Source organism: Microtus pennsylvanicus, chromosome 9 (genome assembly GCF_037038515.1).
Source record: "Microtus pennsylvanicus isolate mMicPen1 chromosome 9, mMicPen1.hap1, whole genome shotgun sequence".
Taxonomy (NCBI): Eukaryota; Metazoa; Chordata; class Mammalia; order Rodentia; family Cricetidae; genus Microtus; species Microtus pennsylvanicus.
The window spans coordinates 5,384,755-5,408,442 of record NC_134587.1 but is presented as its reverse complement, the minus strand read 5'-3'; positions in this window follow the sequence as shown (position 1 = coordinate 5,408,442).

Below are 23,688 nucleotides of genomic sequence, written 5' to 3'. Positions count from 1 at the left end.
GTTTGTGAAATCCAGAACCATATGTGTAACCAACCATCGACCTAACACTTTTTAAGCCTTCAAAATCCCTTCATACTCAACAACTGTAAACGGAATGGGTAATATTTTCTGCCAATCAGCGTCTGCTAGTTTGGAAAACTGTAGCACGGCTTTATATTTCCTCCTTCAACTCAATATCAACTCTTGGCAATTTAATTTTTGGAACATCGCTTTATGCACTTCTGTTACAATCTTTCCCTGAACACAGCGACTAACACCTGGATTCGTGCAGTGGCCCACGAGAAGGCTCTTCCGCCATCCTTTAGCCCGTCCCTTTTGAATTTAAAGAATAAAGACAACTGATCATGTGTAGAAGCCCTCCAAGGATTAGGTGGTATTCCAGCATTAACTTGATCTACCCACTCTTACCCAGCCCTGACATTACCAAACACCATCATTTCTGTGCTGATCATAATTGAGAAAGACACAGTCCCAAATGTCATTACTCCATGTGCTGAAGTTCAGAAACACCAGAATTCCCATAGTGCAAATGCAGCGGTGTTTTCTGCTGCATGGGGAGCTGGTCATTGCTGTGCCAGGGCCATCTTCCCTCTATGTATCTTCACTTCTCTTTACGCGTATCTGTGTTCAATTATCCCATTTTAATGAGAACACCAGTCAGATGGGCTTAGGCCCTGCCCTAATGACCTCCTTTTAACTAGATCACTTCTGTAAAGACCCTATTTTCAAACAAGATCACATATTGAATTACTTCAGTCAGTGCTTCAACCTATGTGTAGAAGGAGGTCATAGTTCCAACAATGTAGTAGCTCTTTCTTAATATTCATCGACTGAATTATGATAATTTATTGACAGCCTGTTCTGCAGTAGGCAGCAAGCTGAGACTGCAGTGGTGAGCATGGGGCTTTCACCACACAGTGTGTGGGTTAGAGATATAAGTCATTAGGAATCGATTCATACAACTGTAGGTTTTACTCAAAGGTGCTATGATGGGGAAAAAATAATATAGTAGAGGAATCTTGTTCAGAAGAGGGGGTGTTACCTTGAGAAATAAGAGAAGATATCTATTAGAGCAGGAATATTTTCCAGGTTCAACAAGCGACATGCATCAATGTTTTCTGAGGATTTGGAATAAAATATAAGCAACACTTGTGGAGTGTGAGACTGATGGGCTGATGTGACTCAGGCCATCAAAAAGCACAACCTCAAACTCTAGAACCTTGTGTGTTGAAATGTTGGAATCATCATAACCAATCCTTAAAGACCAGTATAGTATCCCCAAAATAGAAAAAAGAAAAAAATCAATCTAAAAAGTATTTGTATTTTGTAACCTTCTTGTCCCAGAAATGTGGCATCATGAATTTCTTCTGTAGCTTATCAGGTCATTTGGTTATAGAAGCTTGGATGAGCTTATACAATTTACTGATTATAACCAGAATGGGCATATCTTATCTTAAATATTAAAGCTGTAAGATTTACTGTGCATATGCTTGCATATACTAAGAAGTTGGGAATATTATGGACTCCTGCTATAACACATACATTTGCAGATGACTAAGTGTTTTCTTTAACTCACATATTTGGGCTTTCCTAATGTCTTATTCTGACTGTGTAAATAAGCCCAACCCCAAAATAAATGTTGTACATTTTCAACATCCCTGGAATGGGTTGTTTCTTCCTCTAAAGGGTAGAGTGCAGTTCACTATTTTGAAAACTAGGGTGATACTACATTTTCAGTATCCCTGGAGTGGGTTATTTTGTCCTCTGAAGGATAGAGTGCAGTTCACTATTTTGAAAACTTGGGTGATGCTCAGAAGAAGATCTCCAGATCTGGGGAAGAAGCAATTGTAGCAGTGCCCTCCTGCTGGAGCTGGGTCTCTCACCAGCTCAGCATATTAACTTGGTAGTTGTTTACTTTCCTATGGTGGTGAGGCTATTTGAGTGTGAGTACACAGGAAAGCCATGGTCTTGGGACCCAAGTTTGAGCTCCTTGTAGGGAGCATCAGGGGGTGTCTCACCACAAGATCAAGCTTCCTTCAGTTTCTTGCCTAAATACCTAGGCAGCACCTTCTGTGAACCACCAAGCTTCTGAACTGGTGCAACAACGGACACCATTTCTGCTATCATGGAATGTAGAATCTACTAGCTTTGGGCCAAAATTATACATGAACAACCCTAAGGATATCTTTGACAGAGAACCTGACTTCTGTCGGTTATAGCTACCCATAATTTTGCAAATGCAGGGTAAGAATGTAAGATCCAGGTCCAAGTTTCAAAGGCATGTGATTAAACCAAGCAAACAATAAAGCATATTTCTGTTCCTACACATTGACATAGACATCCACTTCAACAAAGACATTATATGTGAAGTTTGGGAGTTTTAAATGACTAAAAAATAGTGAAAAATGATAAAGATAGCTGAATTACTATTGCACAATCCAGATATTGTGCTTGAGATATTGGATTGACCTATAAAACATTGCATATGTGATCCAAATTATTTATAATTATTCTATTGAATTTATTTACCCTTTAATCAAATTCATTGTATTTTCAAATAAAAGTGTCCATATTATTTTTATTCTATTAACAATTATTATTTAAATAAATATATCTTCATTAAACTCAAAATAGTAAAACTTTAAATATTGGAAAATTAAAATTGTCATCATTCATGTTCCCAAACAGCATTTCTATCTTCTAAAATATTCAGAATTACTATTAAACATAAAAAAGCAAATGTCATTTTTAATCTGTATTATTAAATGTTTAAAATATTGTTTTCAGGTATGTTTAAATAAAATAAAAAACACTGTAATTTTAAATTATACAGTATTAAGTAACAAGGGATAAGAGCTGCAAATTCTGTCAATTAGATATCTAGTTACCAAAAGTAATTTTTTGTATATTTCGAGGGCTAGTGAGTGAGATATTGAAGAAATATGACCTGGGTCCTGATTGGTGTTACTTAATCAAACGTGGTGTTTTCAGGTGATGTTACAGGGATGCTAAGTAAGAATGCTCCACTAGAGGGGACAGAGAGGGCTGACTGAAGTGTGTGTGTGTGAGTGTGTGTGTGTGTGAGTGTGTGTGTGTGTGAGTGTGTGTGTGTGTGTGTGAGTGTGTGTGTGTGAGTGTGTGTGTGTGAGTGTGTGTGTGTGTGAGTGTGTGTGTGTGTGAGTGTGTGTGTGTGAGTGTGTGTGTGAGTGTGTGTGTGTGTGAGTGTGTGTATGTGTGTGTGTATGTATGTGTGTGTATATGTGTGTGTGTGTATGTGTGTGTATGTGTATGTGTGTGTATGTGTGTGTGAGTGTGTGTGTGTGTGAGTGTGAGTGTGTGTGTGTGTGAGTGTGTGTGTGTGTGTGTGTGTGTGTGTGTGTGCTTGGTTTAAAGTGTGCTCTCTGTAACAGTTCAGGATCATGGTCTTTCTCGCTTATGCCTTGAGGTTATAAAGCCAGTGAATGAGTGTGAAAACTTCCATTGGAAATATCAGTGAATTGTGTCAGAAACTGGAAGACCAGTGACCGGGTGCATGACTGAGAAAAAGAGAGGGTGGGTGGCAGTTAGTTCAAGATCAGAAATGGCTAGTGACACCCGGTCAAAGTTGTGTTCGCTTTCCCAATTATCTCTCAGTCTGTACTTAAAGAGCAGAACTGAGCCAATTCCCAGGGCTCTCAGACCTGTAAGAAAAAAAAAACAGTAAGAAAATAAAAGAGTGAAATTATCTATACAGAGACTAGATTTCCTTTTGAAAGAATGTGATAGAACTTAAGGTAATTAATTCTTCAAAAAATGTCAAGAATGTGGCTAGAAGTGCCTTGAGCTTATGAAATGTTAATGATAAGTCCAAATATTTATTCTAAAGTGATTTTGAAAAATCCCAAAAGGCTATTGTATGTGTGGGTGTTCAAGAGAATGGTGTTTGAAATGTGAACACCACTGGGAGACGAAATCCCAACTAATAGGACTTTATGGCAGGATATCTTCACAAAGAACTCTATGTAGCCATTGAAATGGGATATTATAGTTATATTTCCTGACATTTAAAGATATTTGTGGCATGTTTATTAATAACTGAACAAATAAAGGCATATTTAATAGTTCCCAGTTCCACTTTGTTGTGTGAGCACACGTGCAAAGGCGTGAAGAGATGGCTACTTAGGAAGATGGCTGTCTCCGTTGTCAACAAGCTGGATTATACAATCTAAGGAATTAATGCCGGTAGAACAGCACATCTCACATTTGTGGCTTTATTTTATGTCAGAAAAATTGGCCTCATTAGCACATGTGTATCTAGGTTTAAAAAATAGCGAATTAAATACAGACCTGACATTTGCTTTAACCTCTCTTTATTTAAACTGTATTGCTGGGAGCCTGCTATTTTGATTATGCAGCCTCATAAACTGAATCTAAATGCCTTTGCTCTTTCTTTAATCATGGAATAGTTTATATAAAATAAAAATTATCAGTGCCTTGATTGTTTGGCAAAGTGATGCAGGCCATCTACCTGCTGATAGACTTCATCTTTTTAATGGGTGGAAATCTTCCTTTTACATCCCATTATGATTCTCTGATAGACTTCTTCATTTCTTCCTAAAACAATTTTTAGAATGTGCCATGTTCAGTTTAGAATTTTTTCATCTAAGTGATCAGTTTTTGGGGGGTTGGAGTAGAATAACATGAAAAATATTTACTCTTAATGTAGGATGTCCGTGTTTATGTCCCCTTCACTATTCATGATTCACTCATGTCTTCTTGTTTATAGTGTTCAAGCTTTAATTTTTATTATGAAAAAATTCAAAACATTTTAATTAATAAAGTAAATAGTGTAATCACACCAACAGGTACCTTCAGCAATTGGCAATCCATTAGTGAACACGCACGGACCCCCAATAAATTGTGCCCCAACTGAGACTTACTCTCATTTAGATACGTCAGTATGCATGTTTAAAGAAATCTTACTGAAAACAGAACACCTGATAATTCCCTAATACTATCAAATATGCAGGTGAATTATTTCATAGAAAATGTTTTAGAGGTTTTTCTTCTTTGAATCCAGATCCAATAGTTAAAGAAAAAAACAGACAAACAATAAAAATACGCAATTAACAAAGGATTCACAAAATAATAGTGGAAAATTTCTTAAACTCTATAAACAATCAGGGAAACACAAACTAAAATCACAATAAAGTATTTTTCATATTCACTGTCTATAATAAAATACAATTATGACAAAAACAGGAATCAGCACAGACTCTCATTACCACTGGAGGCCTAGGACTTTTAATGGCCACAACAATACATAAACATATATAAAATATCTGGGAATTTTATATACTTTACTGTTATTATATTCATACTCCTGCCATCTGCTGCCAGATGCATATTCTATTTAACAGCACCTAACTCTGTGGCTTCATTTTTATACATTTTAAGCAGTATTCTATCACTTTTCCCTTTCCTTCCCTTCCTGCAACCCCTCTCAGGTTCTCTTCCTCCAACTCTTTCCATGTCCCCAACTCTCAAATTAATGCCCTCTTTTTATTACTATTGTTTTATATGTGTGTGCATGGTATTTATAAGTATGCACAAATATATAGATACAAATAGCTAAGTCCATTTTTGTTCTATGTGTAGATGGTTTCAGGACTCACCATTTTGTATTGGATAACCCCTTAGGGTTATCCAACCCCAGAAAAGGGCGAATTCTGCCTCTTCCCAAAGTCATTAGTCGTCTGTAGGTTTTTGTCCATGTAAGACTCCATGAGAGTCCCCTCTTCTTCCTTTGCATGTCTACTGATGTTGCCATTGTACGAGTGTTGTTTATGAAGTCATTTCTACGAGACACTGTTTTATAACATACTTTTGCCTGTTCTGGCCCTTACACTCTTCCCACCCGCTCTTCTTTATGTTTCATGGGCCATAGATACAGGAACTGCAATATAGACATTGGCATTGGTGCTCGCCTTCCTATTGAATCCCATAGTGCTACCTTCCTAAGAGTACTCTTAAAAGTGTGTGGGCAATACCAGGGCATACTAGCCCTACCAGGATCTGCACCCTTAAAGAAAGCTAACTCCCTATCTCTCCCAGCTATCAGTTATCAGTCAACAGTATTTTCTTTGCCTTGGAGTTTCTTACCCCCCTCCCTTCTCCGTGTTGGGATTTTGTCTGGTTTGGGGTTGTCCAGGTCTTACCCTTGCCATCACAGCTTCTGTGAGTTCACATGGGCAACTGTCCATCGTTTCTGGGAAATGCATTCCTTTTAGTCAACCTCTGCTTCTGGCTCTTTGAGTCTTTTTGACCCATCATCCACAATGATTCCAAAGCCAATGGATTTTAAATATTCAACATGTACAGGACAATGGATGACTGACCTCACTCACCCTCAAGTTACAATTGTGATCGTCCACTAGGAAAAACACACACACACACACATGGATCCCTAGAATGTTAAAATTTCTAAAGACCAGGACACACCAGTCACCAAAGATCATCTTTCTGTCTTCCTCTCTCAGTATGAACCCAAATTGGGGCAAGGAAGCTATTGGTGAATATTTAGAAAATGTACAGAAAGGCAGCCCTGGGTACTTTGTTTTACTCTTCTGTTTCTGTGAAAATACACTCTGACTAAAAGCAACTTGGAGAGAAAAGAGTTTATTTCAACTTACGCTTCTAGGTTATGGTCCATCATTGAGGGAAATCGGGGCAGGAAGTCAAGGAGGACCTGAGGCAGAAGTTATGGAGGAATGCTGCTTACTGTATTGTTCACTGGCTGCTGCTCAGTTAACTTTCTTCCACAGTTCAGACTCTCTTATCCATGAATGGTGCTGCCCACAGTGTGTTGGGCCTACCCAGGTCAATCATCAGTCAGAACATTTGCTCACTGACATGGCTGGCCACAGCAAATCTGATCTAGCTAACTCCTTAACTGAGCCAACCTCTTCCCAAGTGATTCTGAGTTATGTAAGGCTGACAATGAAAACTAACTAGCACACCAGGTAAGTAGGACAACCTCGCGACTCCTGGTGGGGAGAGACGGGGATTTTGTTTGTTTTGGGTGAGTCTCCTGAGTACCACATTAGTATTCATACATCAAATCCCGAGCAGCGAGTTTCGGGTTCTCAGTAAAAAGATTTACAGTCTAAAGTCTCCTGTGAACAGATGTTTTACACAAGGCCAGATGCTAACGGAAGAAAATATGCCTATGGAGAGAGAAAAGTTTAAAAAAATAAAACCTGTTTCCGTGCCTTCTAGAGGTGAATTTTTATATATTTTCTTCTTTTTAAAGAATCATTTTCCTTTCAAATTGCAGAAATTTTTACCGCATCTCCCTTTGAGTTATAGAATGGGGATGATTCCCTCCTCAGGCTGCTTCCTCTTCTGGGATTTTTCCATTCTTCTTATGGTCATTCTCAGATAGATAATATCTTTCTGTCTTTCAGATATCGTGGGTTCTGTCACCCGCTTGAGCCCACAGCGTTACTCCGTGTTTTTCTTTGACCTTACACTGTCGACCATGACTGCTGGTGGGGACCTCAGTTGCTATGACCTCTTGACTGCCGGCCTCAGCTCCCCTCACACTTTACAGCAGGACTTCGAGGGACCTTGTGTATATTCTTAGCTCCCTTTTATCCTCCCTTCCCTTTCTCTTCTTCAAAACCATCTCTTCGGTCATTAGAGAACCTGGAAACATAAAACAGTTCTCTTTGCTCTGGTATATTTTTTATTGATTTTTTTTATTGAGCTTTACCTTTTTCTCTGCCCCCCCCTCCCTGACTCATAAAGCAGTTCTTAGCCTACCTTGTCGATCCAAGCATATCTGCTTCTTCTGCGGTGTATAAAATTCCTTGTGTGTTTCTGTTGTATGACATGCTGTATGCATGGGTCATCCCTGCTTCCAAAGCCAGGCCTAGCCAGTTGTGCTCAGGCCAATTGCTGATCTCCTCTTGACTGACTCCTGTGGCACCAAAAATAAAGTTAAATGATGCCAGAGTGAGCAGGTCCAGATGGCTTCCCTTCACCAAACATCAAAAACAAATGTGACATCTGACACTGTTCTCGAAGGTATTTCTGATCTCATTTTCCTTGGAAATGTATGTGAACCCGATCTGACACTCCATGCAATGTGTGAGATGGGGGAAATGGTGAGTGACGTCAGCCCCAACTACACAACTAGTCAGAGAGACACAGTTTGGCACACAAAACAGGACTAGCCAGGGAGGCATTGGTAACTATCGTTATCTGTTGGAGTCTTTAAATCCCCGCTCTGCAATCTCTTATGAAGTATCTCTCCTTTAAGACTTTTCCCATCTCTGTCATAGTGACAGACATAGCACTTGCTCTAACATGGCAGAATAATGTATTCAAATATCCTGTCCCGAAGGCTGAGTAATATATTCAAATATCCTGTCCCCAAGGCTGTTCCATGGTGTAATGGTCAGTATTCTGAGCTCTGAAGTATCCAGTCCTGTGGTTAGTTATAGACCATCCCCCAGTCGTCAAGTCTTCCTTCCCCAAGGTCAGGCAGCTGTCTGGCCCAGATCTGATAGCCCCCAGGAGGGAATTTAGCAAGCCTGAGTCAGTTTCCAGAGAGATCCTCCAGCAAAGCCTCGGGGAGGAGAGCTGCTTTAAAGATACAGAAAAATCCCTGGTCAGAAATAAGAGCTAAGATCAAGAGGAGTGCACACCTTCAAAACTAAAGTGATAAATAAATAGCTATACTTAAGGAAGGAGGGAGGAGTAAAGGGTGGGCACATACACACACACAAGCAGTTTGCCCAGTTTGCAGAAGTTGGAGGGCAGCAACAAAATCCTTACCAGGCTTTTGCAATTGAACCATTTCCAGCACAGTCCAGTAACTCTCTGAGTTATAGTGCAAGACATTCTCTGAATACTTTGGACTTTCTTTGCGTACATTCTTTCTATATGAGTGCTTAAGCCAAAATTAGACTTGAAATGGCTTTTCTATATTAAAATGTCCATTTTTCTCAAAGCGTAATTTTATGCTTGGAGTGAAATAATCGTAAACACTTCGTAAATCTATATTTTAAGTTCAAGCCATGAAAAAAGAAAGTTCAGTATCTTTGATTCCAAAAGTCCTTATCTATCCAGCCAACATTCCTCAATTATGAGAATAGCAGTATTAGCCCAAAAAAAGTGTTCTCAGAAACAATATCCTGTACTTGGGACAGAGAGTTTCTATTACTTTAAAAAATGACTAATGTTCCTTTTTTGGTTTTATTTTGTATTTATGTATGTGCACGTGTGCCTGCTTGTCTGTATGTGTGCCATGTACATTTGGGCGCCCTTAGAGATCAGAAGCTGTAATATGCCCTGAAACTGAAGTTATAGGCAGTTGAGAGCCATCTGATAGAAGGAGGGCAGGGAACAGAACTGGGATCTTCTGTGAGAGGTGATTGCACTCTTAACCACCGAACCCCGTCTCCAGTCCTGCTGATGCTCTTTCAAAGCTGGCTCTTTTGTCCCGAGTCGGAGGGTCTCTAGAGCTTTCCAGTGAACATGAGTGAACCATTGAGTCACCCTCTGTCTGGTTAGGTGATCTAGAATGAACTTTACTCATTCTACTGAATCCTCTACTCAGAATGCCAGTTTCTAAGGAAGCAGGACATCCATGCTGCCTATAAACATTATTGGAATTCTCTCACATATGAATATATGTAAGGTTCTCCAATAAAAACCCCTTGCTTGATGTGTCCAGGGAGTCACTTGATGGGGAACCTCCTTCAACCAATGGCCTTTGAAAGCTGGACCAGGTTGGGTATGGCCTTGGTACTAAAGAGACATGGCTCCACCCGCTCTGTCTCTGGCTCCACACTCTCACACCTGGATGCTGGGTTCTGTTCCTATTCCCTGTTGTGATCTGTGAGTTCCCTTTAAATAAAGAACCCCTTATTGTACCCTATTCGGAGCTAGTGTGGGATTCCTTCACTTGGCGTATTCCCCTTCAGTCACTGCTTGAAAACGACCTTCAATGCTGTCCTTATCTGTTGGAAGTAATAAACCTCACTTTCGCTGTTATTTCCTGGCTGATTTATCAACTCCTTCTCTACGAGGTAAACATGGTGTGCTTGACTTTAACAATACACCTCAGTCCCCAATTTCTGAGACGCTGGTTCCAAGATCCTACCGGGTTACCCTCATCTGCAGATGCTCAACCAACTGCATCACATACCATTGTTTTGATTTAATTGGTATACCTCTTCTCATGTGTCTTTGTACACCTTGAAGTCAATTTTTAGTGGATAAAGCAGTGAGCTTCATTTTTACATTCGCGTACATCATTATACTCCTAAATATCATCTCAAGACTCTCTCACCTTCTCTTGTTTCAGCTCCTCTCTTCCAATAGTGCATCTTCTGGATTCTGTGTATGAAAGCAAATATAGATTTGTCCTTCTGGGTCTGGCTTACATTGTTCAATATGATTATATCTAGCTCTAGCCTTTTGCCTGAAAATAATATAGTTTGTCATTCAATTCTGAAGAAAATTTGGAGGGGTGTGTGTGTGTGTGTGTGTACTTTCTTTATCCATTCATATGTTTATGGGCATCTAGTCAGGTTCTGTATCTTGGCTAGTATGACTATTTCTTCAATAAACACAGACGTTCAGATGTTGTCAGCGTCTTTCCACATACACAGAAGGAGTGCTGTTTGGTTATACAGTAGTTTTAGTTGTTTTTTTTGAGGTACCTCCTGCTGATTTCCATAGTGGCTTCATTACAGTCATTTTTTCTTTTTTTAATATTTAACCAACATTATATAGGGGTTCCTTTTCCCTTATGCTCTCTTTATAATTATTTGGTTTTTTGTTTTAATGATAGCTCCTCTGACTGATGTGAGATGGAATCTCAAATCAGTCTTCATTGACAATTATCTGATGGCTAAGGATGCCTAGCATCTTCCAAATACTCATAGGCCATTTGTGTTTCTCTTTTGATAACTGTCTATTAAACCCATCTTCCCATTTATTGCTGTGATGATTTTGGAAGCACTATTTGGTGTTCAGTTTTGGAGTTCCTCATCAGTTTACACACACACACACACACGTTATAATATATAAAATCCCATATCAGATGTATAATTAAAATTAAAATATTCTCTATTCTGTAGATTTTCCTCTGCACTCTGCTTTCTTTTCCTCTTTGTTATGATGAAGCTTTTTAATTTGTTGCCATCTTGATTTTAATTGTTGCCATTTCCTGAGCTACTGGCATTGTTGTCAGACGGTCCTCACTTTATCTCATAGCTTGGAGTGATGTCCCTGTGCTTTCTTCCAGCAGTTTAACAAGGTCCAGTCTTAAACTGAGGTCTTAGGTCCATTTTTAATTGGCTTTCTATGGTCATCTCACATACTTTAAGTAATGCTACATAACCAAGAACACCTAATCAAGTGGAAATACTATGTAAATAATTATTTTGCTGTGTATTTTAGGGAATAATGAGAGGCAAAAGTCTGTGTATGCTCTGATCCAAGATTGCGTTTCAGGTTCTTCCTTTACTGTCAGGAGGCATATGATGCACTCAGCCACTTCTCTTTTAAGTCCTATTAGTACTCGTCAGAACTCTAATGACCTTATAGATCTTCTTCTCATATGTCTTGCCCTGCCTAACCTCCATGCCCATAGAGGCAATGTAATTTACTGCCCTGCTCATTCTTGGTGGTGTTGTTTTGTCTGCTTGAATCATGCTTGAGTCATTTGGGAATAGGAATCTAAATTTAAAAACTGCCCCCACTAGATTGGCCTATAGGCAAGTCTGTGGGGGGTTTTCTTGATTGATGATTGATGGCCTAGATCACTTGAGATGTTGCCAACCCTAGACAGATCGTTCTGAGTTGTGTAAGAGAGCAGGCTGAGCAAGGCATGAGGATCAAGCCAGCAAGCAGTACTCCTCCATGGCCTCTGCTTCAGGTCCTGTCTCCAGATTTTGCTTTTTCTGTGTCCTCAGTGATGGAGTGACCTGACGGTCATGAGCTAAAATAAACCCTTTCTTCCCCAAGTGGTTTTTTGTCATGTTTCATCACAGCAATAGAAACCCTAACTAAGGCACTCACCTACAGATAATTAGCTCCCAAAGCTTGGTAATATTTGGTTCTTCCCCACACCATAGAAATATCTTGATCAAGATCCTCATACACTACCTGGGGTGCACTAGCTACCCTTCTACCAACTTAGATTTTAGACTTTTCTTCTTTTACTTACTGCATTAACTACATTTGAATTCATTGGGGTTCTTTTCCTTCCAATGATTTAGGAATGATATTTTGCAAGTATTAAACTAGTCATTCTTTCATTTTCTCATATGTCATGGTATCTTGCCACATTTTGTCTGCAGTGCTGAGCCGTGATTTCATCTCCTCAGGGAAAGCACCAACAAGCACTCATAGAACAAAGTTGCTGTCAGGTGTAGCAAGAGCCGAGTTTTGAAAGGAGGCAAGTTTTGTGGAATTAGAAAAAGAGACTTATAGATCCCTAAGTTCTCCATTCTGCATAACAAAAGGTGAACTTAGAGAATACTGTCATTAAATTTTATTCAAGCAAAAGCCCAGGCAGACAGACAAAAGACAAGCAGAGGGACCTGGTCCCCGACTTCTAAATGGATGAATGAAAGGAGCATCAAGGTAAGAAAGAACACTTGAAGCAAGAGCACACACACACACACACACACACACACAACTCTAGAAAAATATCTGCTCTCTCCTTCTTCTGCCCACTCACTCTCAGATAAGCACTGAAATGACTGTGTTGAATAAACAGCGAGCCTGAAGCAGCACATGTAAAATTATATCGTGTGTATGCCATGCTAGAAATAGAAAAATTCTCTGTAGTGGGTTGCAAGATGATGAGAAATCCATTGGGTTATTCAGGAACCTTGCCCATTGGATCATGGTACCTGGGACTACTATTTATCCCGTAAGTGTTGTACTTCTAGTAGTATACTGTATGTACATACATTCAGAATTTATAGACATAGCATCCACACCAAACAATCTTTTGAGTCTTTTACAGGATGAATACCCATTGCATCTTAGTGTGCTAAGAAAAGGTCTAACAGTCTAACAGAGAGGCAGAAGATGTTTTTTTTTTCTCACCCTATATATAGCTAGAGGTGGACTATGTGTTCACAGATGTTGTAAGGGATTATAGCTGCCTCATAATCCACCTTTTCCTATTCACCTGTATAGCTGTGATAAGAGTACTGGTTAGCAGGTCAAGTTCCTATGAGATCCCTTTCACTTCACTACGGAAACATAAAACAATTGGTATTGTCGGGGACACTGTGGCTTTTGCTTCCTGGCTAGATGCCCATAGCTCAAGGTTCTTCTGGAAGGCTCATGGTTGAGTCCCCCACACTAACTATACCATAATTATCGGTTTTTGTACTTTTGTTCCACATTATCAAACTCAGGCATATAAACAGAGTTTAAGACTGAAATATAATTAACTGGTCAGGTATCTTGGGTCTAGGTTCCTTTTTGTTTGGTTTGGTTTGGTTTTGGGGGTTCTTGTTTTTGTTACTGGAGATTGGGTTTCTCTGTATAATAGTCCTGCCTGTCCTAAAACTCACTCTGTAGATCATGGCCTTGGACTTGAACTCACAGAGATCCTCCTGCTCCTGCCTCTTGAGTCTGGGATTAAAGGTATGGCCACCATAATTGGGCTCAACTTACATTCTTGCAGAGTATTTTCAACTCCTTTAGGAAACAGGAAGACTTTTAGGAGACTCTCCCCTTTCCTGACCTCCTTGGTATCTATATGACTGGTTCTTCAAGGCATAAGACAAGTGCCAGGTCCTTGAGTATTTCTCACCTTCAAGATACAGTTTTGGTGAGAAAACTCTTGAAGGTAAGTTAGGTATGACCTCATCTTCTCCGTGCACATTTGTATTTGTCCAAACTTGCCTATCTTCTGCAATTAGAAAGAATAAGTCTTTTGTGTCTAAACTTCAAGCTCTTGGTAGGGTGCTGTGGTCCTAGTGCAGTGCCGTGGCATGAAAGTGTCAAGGTAAACTGTTACATCACTGAATTAGTTACTGAGTGTGCAGCAATTTCATCTTCATATCCAAATAACAGAGATCCAAAATTCTATGTATGTTTGGAAGAAGTTTCAGGTGATAGTATTAAAGAATGTGATTATATCTAAGACTCTGTTGTGCACATTGAATTGGTTTAAGAGAGTGTGTTTTTTTTTCCCTAAAGTTGTGTATTGAAAAAAGAAGCCCAGTATCCCCATGTGAGCTTCCAATAGACATCAGTGATTCAGAACAAGTAGTATGATGACTAAGTGCACATTCTTTGAATAAATCAAGAGTGATACATGAACGGTCTGCTGATTCGTATGTCATCTTCCCTTTAAGGTCCCCTTTGTGGCATCCTTTCATTATCTTTACCTGTTCACTTTTAATCAGTTACTATGATGTTCTAGGGATTTATGGACTGATTATAAAGCCATCAATCTAATTTTAGAACACTACTCCATCCAAGGAAATCCCATTCTTACCTCTGTTATTAATGTCCAAAGCAATAAAAATTCAAAAAGTGGGGATTGGACGATAGGAGAGGAAGGTAAGAATTGCTACTTCAAAAATTACATGAAGTACATTTCTATAAACTCAGTGAGTTATGTCGATAGGTTTTCTTATAAATGACATGCTGTTTTAGATTACTTCGGGACGTGATGACTCTGTGAACACCTCATGGAAACTAGCTTACATTTTTAACCCAATCATGTTTAAAGCAGCATTATAGCAATAGATCTACTCTCTAGTGATTTGTGACAAAATTTTAGTTCTATTTATTTTCTTTTTCTACTGTGTAGACTGTCAACTCTATGATACTTTGTTTGACACCGAGAACAATGCTTTCCCAATAAGCAGTCATTGAGTGAAACGATTCATTTTACCATATCTTTCTCATTTCATCTTCTTTTCTTCCATAATTCATATATTCTGCATGTGTTCAACTTTCAGTAGGCTATTAAGGCCAGGTGTTTCTTTCATGGGACCAAGAAGCAGGATTATAAGCATGACTTATTTTCCCTCATACCAAAATGTCTAAATACTGAGCATTAAATGTATGTTCAGTGCCAAAAAGTCAGAAGGAAACTAGTTAGTTATGTGCCCAAGTGTAAAACAATTTCCAATCTGACATGAAGGCACATGTGTCCTTGCCTTCTCTCTTGCTCTTATTTGTTTTTTTTTCCCCCATAGGCTGTGCTGACACTGCAAACCCTGATCTGTTTTATCAATTTTAGAGACTTTTTTTTCTTATATAAAGATTGATTTGAGGTTCTTCATCCAAGGTCCAGGTGCAGTTTCTTCCTGTAAAACATTAACGTGAGTGCTTTAATATGAATATGTATTCTAGATGTGTGCTTCTTGGATGCTTACTACCACCTGACTTTGAACAATAGTGGAAACGACGGTCACTGGGAACACACCATGGAAACGGTCACTGAGGACACACCAGGTCCCTGGGCATTAGGTTATTACAGCACGTGAAGAGTTGACTGTATTTCCAGGCAGTTGGCACAAACCCGTCTGAGAACTGCTCAGTTTTCAGAGTGTTTACTGGAAGGCTGATGTCTGCTGGAGAGGAAACAAGTGTTCTATTTTAACGCTAGTTCTCGCTGTGACAAGCTGTGTCCTAGGCAGCTCGGCACCGTTCTTCACCAGTAGAGCTAACGAGACCTACTGATCTCAGACGTGTGGTGCAAATTATTTTAGAAATATCTTGAGACCTAGGCATGCACGACATTTCCTCTACAGAGCATGTTTTTGTATATTTATCAATCAAGGACTGCTAGAATATTTAAAGCTTAAAGTAATTCTCTTTGTTCATGCTTCCCATTCCTGCATAGATTATTCATATTTCAAAAACAAGATGAAAGTATTCCCCATCTGATTTCCAACAAGCTTTATTTACTGATAAAAATATTAACTCTAGATTTTGTTTGTTTGTTATGAGGATGTTGTTCCAATCTGATATGTTGCCTACAATGGAAATTTCTAAATTATATTCTAGTAAAATTTAGAAGAAATCAGTCATCCCATCTTTCCTGATTTTACTTAGTTTTTTTTATATATAGGGCCACACTATACAGCTCAGGCTGTACTTAAATGTGAGTGTCCTGTATCAAGATCCTCTATGCTAGGATTACATGCAAATGCCAGCACATCTATCTTAATCTTTGGTCCTTTTCAAAAAGTCATGGAATGTTTACAAGTTGACATGAGATAAAGGAAAGTGTTTATTCAGTAGATAAGTGTTTTCTGTGAATAATAGCGGTGGTGGGCTTGGGAGCAGCTGCCAGCTCATATACATTGAAGGTTCCTTGGGACTGGGGCTGTGCTGAGCGACTCTGCATACAATTTAAAAGGTGAAGAGAGTTTGTTCTGGGAGAGTCTGTCTAAACGCACTCCATATAAGCAAAGGCATGCTTTTTGTTTTGCTTTCTTGTTTTCCATTGAAAATTTCAAAGATAGTTTTGAGACTTGATTGATGTGGGACTCTCCTTTGTATGCTATGAATATGTTTTCTCACCATTGGTTAATAAAGAAGCTACTTTGACCTATAGCAGGGCAGAATATAGATAGGTGGGAAAACTAAACTGAATGCAGGGAGAAAGAAGGCGAAGTCAGGCAGATGTCATGTAGCTACCCAGAAGCAAGATGTGAGGCAATGAACCACGAGCCTCATGGTAAAATATAAAATAATAGAAATGGGTTAGTTTACGATATTAGAGAAATACACCTGAGTTGTTGGCCAAACAGTGTTGTAATTAATATAGTTTTTGTGTGATTATTCGGGTCTGGGTGATGGGAAACAAAAGCACAATCTACATTTACACTTAAAAATCCTGAAGCAGATAATGAATGATCCCATTTATAGACATCATATAGAAGCTGAAGTGTGCTCAATCACAGCAATCGACACAGTTCTGTATGCCTTTCAATAAGTCTCAATATTCGTTAAAAATTTTATATTCTACATTGCAGGTATTATTATATCTTTTCCTTAGTTCTGTGACTTTCTCAGAGAAGCAAGGAAGTCTATGCATAAACTTAATAGAGGCACACCTGTATACTACAAAGAGGGAATGTTGATTAAAGAATTCAAAGCCAGGAACTGGAATCTAAGTCAACAGGCCTGTAGAATACAAACCTAAACTTGGATTAAGTTCAATGGAAGAAATTACTATTGAAATTTCTTACGGATACTTTAGCCTTCCTTTAAATATCATCGATGGGGAAAATCTCTTTGAGTCAGCAATCACATCCAGCAGATAAGAAGGGCTCACAAATTACAATGTGTAGTTTGTTGTACTGAAATATGCTGTCCTCCAAAGTTTCAGTTTGCTTACCTTCTAGCTGTAGAAGGAAATTTTAATGTTATTTTAGTATCTGCATAGCATGTTTAGTACATTTACATTTTAGATCATTTACTATTTAAGTATTTGTGGTGCTGGACACCAAACCTTTGCATACGCTGTGTAAATCTTTGGTCACTGACCAGAGCTGTCCGTCCTTCCTTCCTTGCAGGTTTGTAATTCAGTCAGCTATAAGACTGCTACCAAATAGGATAGCTTAACATTTCTAGATCATAAGGAGAAATGTTTCCCAAGATAGGTCAGATTTTGATTGGCTATCCCAGACTCTGATTTGAGCAGAACAGCCCCATTGGAACTTAGTTAGCATCTACAGTTGGAACCCGTGAACTTAAAACAGTTAAAGACTCTATGCATTCATTTTTACCATTGCTAACATGGAAGCAGATAGAATGTCTCTTTTCTCTAGTCTGTTTTTACTGCTCAAGCCACAAATCCAGCCATGCCACGCTTCTTCCTGATTCCCAGAAGGACTTGCTGGCGTCTTCCCAGCACTGAACTTTCCCATGGCTTTGCCACTTCCTTGAAATGCTCTCTGTGCGTTCTTCCCACATCTGTCCTCTGAGCCTTCCAAGGACACTGGCTTCATCCTCCCCAGAGGCTCCTTCCTGACTCCCCTCGTGTGGATGACATCTCCCTCTTCTCCTAGTACACAACAGCCCTCACTACCCCGGACCTTCATGATTTATTTCTTGTCTGCTTGGGAGGAGGGCCTGTGTCATTTATCTCGCCTTCCGTGGCATATGGTGATTAATCAGTAAATGTTTACTGATTGAATGGATACCTTTTCATCTGAAAGCTGCCCTTGGCATCCATTTTAGTCAGAATTGATTTTATCAGCATGAATAGGATAAATGGTGATAGTTACGTTCACCTTTTCAGGGCTGGAAGTGTTGCTGGAGACATGGACAAATGGGTTTGCATTCCTGCCCCTCCGTTCTCTTCTTGTTGCCATTTCATGTGACCCTGGCGATGCTTACTTCACAGACAAGGACCCTGTTACTATCTTGGCACTAAACGAACAAACAAATACATCATTGTTTTCAAAGAGATGAGATCTGAGTTGAACTGAGCATTAGAACAAATAACCAGGGTTCCAATGAAAAGGTACCCAGTAGTCATAGACAGTGAAAGAATAGGAGGGAGCATGCTAGCCCCTACTTTGGGGAGGTCAGGAAAGTTCTGTGACTGAGAAGTCACTTCCAGGTAATAGAAAAAGCATGTGCACCCCAGAGTGAAAGCAATATGATCGCATGGCTTCACTGAGGTTCAGACTTTATTTCAATCACCATGCGATCTTAGACTAATGGTTTCTCTCTTGTAGAAGTCTGACTACCAGGCTATACTGTATCATGAGGGCACTGGGTTTGGCAACAACCAATTCAATGTTTGGATACCATGATTTGGAAATCTGTCTGTACAACATTCATTGTGATAGGAAGCTACCCTGCTCTTGATTGAAGCTTCCTGTTTGCTTCTGATGAATGATCAAGTGCTGATGTCCAAATCATGATTTAGTCACTGGAACGCATCATATCAAGCTCCACCCACTCCTGTTCCGTGATACAAAGTGTGAATGATAAAGACAGCCGCTAGGGTATAATTCTCCCTTGGCACTTTCCTATGTCTGTGCCCAATTAGTCCCTGCTAAACAATGTGATACAAGGTCAATGGAGATGAATTTAGTTTATTTTGACTGTCATTAAGTGAAGCCTTTACACAAAAGGTGGTGCTTACAAATCTAAGGCAACAGCAAATGGAAAAGTAAAGTAGCTTGGCAATGTGAGTAGTAAAATAATACTGTCTTGCAACAGACTCGAATAAATAACTTCCCAAGCCAAGCATTTCATTCTCAGACCCTAGCGAGCACTTAGAACATTGCAGATGCTACAAAAATTTTTACTGAATGAGCATATTATGCTTCACCAGAGTAAAATTAGTGCAAGATGAAGCCTTTGCTTCATAAGAAGTAACCCAGATGTGGCTTAAAACAACCAGGCTAGACAGAGAGGGTGTACCAATGTGATCCCGTGTTCTCTCAAGACCACTCTGAGTCATCCCGCAGTGACTTCCCCAACAGCAAGCACGGTTCTCCTTTGGGATTACATGGTTCTATGTGGGCGAAGTCTCCTCCCCTGGGGAAGAGCGTGCACAGAAAGCACGGTTTAAAGGTGCTCTGGCGTGCCGCGTACAGACTCCTGCAGTTTCTGAGTTAACCATCGCAGGGTAACAGACAAAACAAGATTCCATGTTGCCCTCTGGTTATGTGTTAATTCTAAACACCACCATAAGCAAAACATTTTTACGCTTTTCGTTTTCCCAGATCTTTACTTCCTTGCTTCACCTACTCTTGATCCAGACTTGTTCTGTTGAGACACAATTAGTGCTTAGAGATAAAATCGGTCTCACTCACGTCAGGTGTGCTTGGCTTGAAAGACAGGGGTGGTTGTTCATCTCGATTTCTAACGTTCGGAGGCTGGATTTGGGGAAGGGGCGCTCGCTGATGTTATGCAAGGCATCAGCCTGTCATTTCTCTCATCGCTTTCCTAGCTTTAGATGGATTAATTAGTGTGTTGACAGGCTGCATGGGAAGAAGCTGTCAATAACGGTCTGCATTGTGTTCGGCAGGGGAAGAACTCAAGAGAGATGAGGCGTTGGGTGTTTGAGGATAAATAGTTCTTGAGTGATCTGTTGCTGTGGAATTCATCCTCAAATTTCTCCAAGGCAAGGAATGTGAGGATTGGATTCTCCATTAGGCAGAACGGAAGAATTTAAAGCATTTAATTAGCTGCTGTTCATGTCACCCGAGATATTGTTTATTTGCTCTGGTTATTCAGTTTTTTGCTGCTTTTGCCTGTGCTGAGTCTTTTCTTTGTCTTGTTCCTTTACTTATTTCTGCGAATCCTCTTCAGATACTCAAAGACTATTGAGTTCCCATTGCCTAGAATAAACCCATGAAGTTCTTTCTGATTGTTCCTATTTATACCAAGTATTTAATCTTTAAGAAGTTATTAAGTGTGTTGCTGATAGTAGGTAGTATTTAATGTGTAGTGTTTTTGTTTTGTTTTGTTTTTTGTTTTTTGAGACAAGGTTTCTCTGTAGCTTTGGTGCCTGTCCTGGAATTAGCTCTTGAAGACCAGGCTGGCCTCGAACTAACAGAGATCCGCCTGCCTCTGCCTCCCGAGTGCTGGGATTAAAGGTGTGTGCCACCACCGTCCAGCTGTAGTATTTTCTTTGATTGACCTGGGTGTGTAATGATCAGTTACTATACACTGACAAATAGTGAATTGTGCAGGTTCCCATATATTGCTCAGGTTCTAATAAAGTCATATTAAATTTTTAGATATTTGGCCTAATACAATGAATATTTAAAGATTAACAAAATGCATCATACCTGTAAAACCCTTTTCACACTAGAGAATGTGTTCGTCATCATGTGTCGTCTCATCTGGTTCTTACAGTGAACTTGCACATTGAATTATTTCATCTAGGGTAAGGGTTCATCCGAAGAAGCTTGTGGGGAGGAAGTAATGGGTGCTCCAGAATTTGCATATGATAAGCTGGAGTCCACTGAGAAAACAAGAAAATCATGATTATTTGAGAAGTACTTAAAACAGACATTTGTTTGAATTGGCAGTCGTACGCATATTAATACAGCAGTATTAATATCAAGCATATTAATATCAGCTCATTTATTGTCCATAGAGGCCACCAAAGAGAAGGCATGTATGAATTCTCAACCTCAGACTTCTTTAGACTTTAAACATATTTTTCTTCTTCTCTGACCATAGGGTACTCTGTTGTCTTCTGCCATGATTTGGGCTGAGAGGTAAAATATCTTTGATCTCTCTCCTAATAAGAGCTAGAAATAAATGGAATTTCATATTGCCAATTTCATGGTTTCAATTTCTCATATTATTGTTCAAGTGGAGGTAATAATTAGCAATTAGACTAACAAAAATATTGTAACTTAAGTATTGGAAAAAATCACAACAATGTATTCAAATCTCTAAGCAATTTAGTCAGAATTACTCGATAATATCTTATTGTAGTAACAAGAAAATTCACTGAAGATTGATATGGGCAAAGGTATCATTTCACCTGAGGCAAAGATGTTAAGAGTCATCTCCAACAGCATAGTTTTGAGCACTATTCCTCAACTACAGACATAAACTCATTTCTAATCCAACAGTGGCTCAAAACAAATCCTCGATTGAAAAGTTGTTATAATCAAGTTATGTCATCAGATAGCATATATGTTATCCTTTCTCACTATTCACAGTCCTTACCAGAAAGTTATCATGAATTCTCATTCATTGTATGATTCCCCTTCAATACACCACTCACATCAGCAGGCTTGTATTCATTTACACAGTCAATGTATTGGTGATAGTCTTGACTCAGTAGGCTTAAATGTAGCCCTTACTGGCTAATTCTGATATAACGATCAACCCATCTCTAATAATCTGTGAGCACCGGTCTTAGCCAGTAAGGGCTAGAGCTAAAGGGCCAAGCAATGTTTAAAAGAATACAGTGTCCGTGTAATTATTTCGGGATATGATCTAGCCAGGCGGCTGGGGTGCTGGGGACGCAGCCCTGCCGCTCTTATCACTACACTTAAAGCTACATTTTTCTATTTTTTGTTCACTATTAGATCTCCAGATTGCATTTCCTTGATATATCAATACGTACCTAAAATAATCATGTCGTTGTTATGTTGATTGAATACTTGTAAGAAATTATACAATAAGAGAAAAAAATCATTTAATTTTAACACAAAGAACATAGTCTAAAAGACTTTATTTTTAGTTTTGTGGACATGTGTGTGAGTTTGGGTATGTGAGTGTAGTGCCTGTATAGGTCGGAAGAAGAAGTGCTATCACCCAGAGCTGGAATTACAGGTTATTGTGAGCTGCCCCTCCGGGTGCTGGGAACTGAACCTGAGTTTCCTGTAGCCGTCAGAAGACAAATTTTATAGGTTGGCTCTTTCCTTCCACTTTTATGTGGTTGGGGATCAAATTCAGGTTATCAGATTTTAATGCTTTTAGCCTCTGAGTCATCTCACAGGCTCTTGAATTTTTTAAATGCATTAGATTTATCATATAATTGGTAACTGTTGTCTTATCCTGTAAATACCGTCTGACACAATTTTGAGACTCACTGGAGCATAAAATTTACATATCACTGTGTGTTTTCTTCGCCTGCACTGCCTGGAAAACAGACTGAGGACGTAAGACTGTTCCTTGATTAGAGAGTGAGATGCAGAGAACTACTGTGAGACGAGAATGGATATTGGGAAAGAGCAGCAAATGGGAAAATGTACTGATGACCTCACTCAGGAACATGGCCACCCTAGAGTGATGTATGCTGAACCCATGGGGAGTAAGGAAAAAGATAGGTTAACGATGCTTCCCCAGATTCCATTTCTAAGTGGTGAAAAAGCTTGTGCCACTTTTGAGTCATTAGCTACCAAATCTGAGCAGGGAGTGACTTCCTTATCTAGGAAAACAAAGACAACCCTGGGGCAGCAGAGAGAGGCAGAGCCTCAAGAGATGGAAAGATGTTGCCAATAGAGTACACCTGCATCTATTTGGCAAGCTACACTAAGAACTGCCTTCCACAATCATATGTAGAACCAGACTGTTGAGGCGGGGTGAATGAACAAAGATACAGGAGAGGCATCTGATGCTTTTGCCAGTAAACTTTTAACCAGAAGTTAAAATGCAACATCTCTGTTCTCGTATCCCTGGATTTTTCTTATGACACATATCCATTGCAAAGCTAGGTATCTTGATGTAAGGGTATTTGAACTAATTATCAAAATGTAAAACTTCCAACCATGTTGTAATTAGTATGGTTTCTATGTGATTATTCTGGTCTCGGCAGTTGGGAAACGAACGAGCAGTCTCCATTTACAAAATCCATTTTTACTTGTTCTTTCTTTTCACCCTCATACTCTGTTGAAATCCATTTAAACAAAACGGATTATAGAGCTGCAGCCCTTGCTTCTCTGCTGGTGTGAAATGGGTTGTGCTTTCCCTGTTAGCGTATTCACAGCTTCACAGACTTCTACAAGTCATTTCTGATCATCGGCAAGGACTCCCAGAGCAGCGGGCTAGGGTGAAGCCTCTGACCGAGAACCATTTTCTTCCCATGTGTCAGTCAGAGCCTTGGCAGCCTTCACTCTCTTGTAGTCTAGCCTCAGGCCAAGAGAAACGTCATCAGAGGATAGCTTTATCACCTCTTATTCCAGGATGCAAATGTGTCCTTCAGAGTTCTCC